The sequence below is a fragment of the Octopus bimaculoides genome, chromosome 18 (assembly GCF_046866305.1).
Source record: "Octopus bimaculoides isolate indiv1 chromosome 18, ASM4686630v1, whole genome shotgun sequence".
Classification (NCBI taxonomy): domain Eukaryota; kingdom Metazoa; phylum Mollusca; class Cephalopoda; order Octopoda; family Octopodidae; genus Octopus; species Octopus bimaculoides.
The window spans coordinates 16,565,457-16,567,956 of record NC_142945.1 but is presented as its reverse complement, the minus strand read 5'-3'; the positions used below and the strand labels follow the sequence as shown (position 1 = coordinate 16,567,956).

General features: G+C 39.5%; 1 protein-coding gene and 1 pseudogene across 2 annotated transcripts in view; both read left to right on the top strand.

Annotated features, from left to right (window-relative positions):
• Nucleotides 1–2,500, top strand: part of LOC106871188 (uncharacterized) — a 58,654-nt gene that overhangs the window by 20,887 nt on the left and 35,267 nt on the right. The gene's annotated exons all lie outside the window — the stretch shown is intronic.
• Nucleotides 825–2,500, top strand: part of LOC149132014 (histone-lysine N-methyltransferase SETMAR pseudogene) — a 2,433-nt pseudogene continuing 757 nt past the window's right edge.

Here is a 2,500-nt window from a genome sequence, read left to right as displayed (position 1 = left end):
AATACTGCAGTTTAAGACTACGACCACGACCACGACCACCACTAACACCAGTACTGGGACTACGACCAGCACCACTACCACAGAAACTAGTCTTCAGTCATTACCACAACCACCACTACTGCCACACCATTACTACCACCTTCACCAATTACTACCACCACTACCGCTACCACCACTGTTGCTATTATTACTACTACACCTGTATTGCAATTACCACTACTACCAATGTCACCAACTCCACTACAATTAGAACAGAGATCGTTTGTTGCCCGCTCCCCCCCCCCCACCAAAAAGAGAGTCAAAGGATAAAAGGAAAAACTAAGTTGCATAGAAGTTTTGCTTTTTCTGGGGATAGTAAAAATTTCTCCTTGGCTTTCCATGTATAATTCAATCAGTACTTCAGCCTGATGTAGTAGTTTGTGGCAGTGGAGACTGCTGAAGTTCTCGGCCCCTAGACCTGGGGACAGTAAAATTTCCCCTTGACCTTTCATCAACAGCTCAGTTGGTACTCCCAACTTGATGTAGTAGTTTGTGGTTGAGTCTGTAACAGTAGAGACCTTGGGAAAGTAAATTTCTCCACAGCCTTTCATCTACGGTTCAGCCAATACTTCAATTTGATGTAGTAGTTGTGGTTGAACCTGTGGCAGTGGGGACCTCTGGAGTTCTCGGCCCCTAGACCTGAGGAAAGTAAAATTTCTCCACAGCCTTTCATCTATGGCTCAGCCAGTACTTCAATTTGATGTAGTAGTTGTGGCAGTGGAGACTTCTGGAGTTCTCAGCCCCTAGACCTGGGGACAATAAAATTTCCCCTTGACCTTTCATCTATGGCTCAGTCAGTACTTCAACTTGATGTAGTAGTTTGTGGCTGAGCCTGTGGCAGTGGAGACCTCTGGTTCTCTTGGCCCCTAGACTTGGGGAAAGTAAAATTTCTCATTGGCCTTTCATCTACAGCTCAATTGGTACTTCAACTTGATGTAGTAGTTTGTGGCTGAGCCTGTGGCAGTGGAGGCCTCTGGTGTTCTCTGCCCCTAGACAATATCCCTGCTCGCCACTGTTGGAGATGGAGATGGCTTTTAGCAAGTGTGGGCCCTGTGAGTCCAGAGTGGCTGTCCCAGCACATCTCCCTCGTCATCTGAGGCAACACCTTTTCCATTTTGTTTGTTGGTATCATGAGGTGGTCTGAATTACAAGAAATCGAAAGAATGTAAGAATTTCGTAGCTTACTGTCCGTAGCTGGTCAGTGTATAATTAAGCCAAAAACAAGATTATATTTAAATACAGTAGTTGTAATAGCAGTAGTAGTGGTGATAGTAATAGTAGTAGTAGTAGTAATGGTGGTGGTGGTAGTAGTAATAACAGTGGTTATGGTGGTTGTGGTTGTAGTAGTGGCTGTGATAGCAGTAGTTGTTTTTTGTGGTAGTGGTGACAGTCGTAATAACAGTGGTAGTGATGGTGATGACTGAGGGCTGGTTTTTGTGGTAGTGGTAGTGGTGCTGGTGGTGATTACAGTACTGGTGTTGGTGGCAGGTTTTGTGTCTTCCTTAAAGCATGAAATATATTTCCTTATACTTATTTTGTTTTCTTACCCAAACGTCTTGGTTGCGCGCGCACACACACACACACACACACACACACACACAACAACACACATCTTCTCTGTATTTAATTAATTTTCAATTACAGTTTTTTAAAAATTATTTATAAAAATTTTTAATTACTTTTTTCTTTCTTCCTTTATGCATTAGTACTTACGCACCATGTATGTGTGTGCACATATATACAACACATACATACATATATATATATATATATATATATATATATATATATATATATATATATATGTATGTATATATACGAATTTATATGGGTATACATACATGTGAGTGTATGTATAAATGTTTAGAATGTGTATAATATGTGTGTAGTGTGTGTTTGACTGTATATATGTTTGTGGGAGTGCGTGGGTATATGTGTTGTGAAAACAGAAGGGTATATGTGTGTCTGCATGCACATAGAAGTGCTTGGTACAAACCCAACTGATTGATTGATTCATCATATGATTCATCAAGTAATCGATTGCTTAATTGGTTAACTAAAAATAATTGTTTCAAATTCTGGCATGAGGCCAGAAACTGGATCTTGTTAAATTTCTTCCAGCCTCTTGAAGTATTAGATTGTCAAGAAAGTTCTTGCGGAATTTTTAATTTTGGTTTTAAATGATGTATTTTCAAATTAATTTTCGTTAAATTACTTTGACTTTATACACCATTTTAACACCCATTTTTTGCTCTATCTAATCGTGTTACTCTTTTTCTGTTTGAATAATTAGGCCATATTTCCCAGAATGTTGAATACAACATGGACAAAAAGCAAATTCGCACAACTTTCTTATTCTAGTTCAAGCTAGGCCAAAAAACTGCTGAAACAGCTTGCGATATCAACGATGCATTTGGCCCAGGAACCACTAATGAATGTACAGCATAATGGTGGTTCAAGA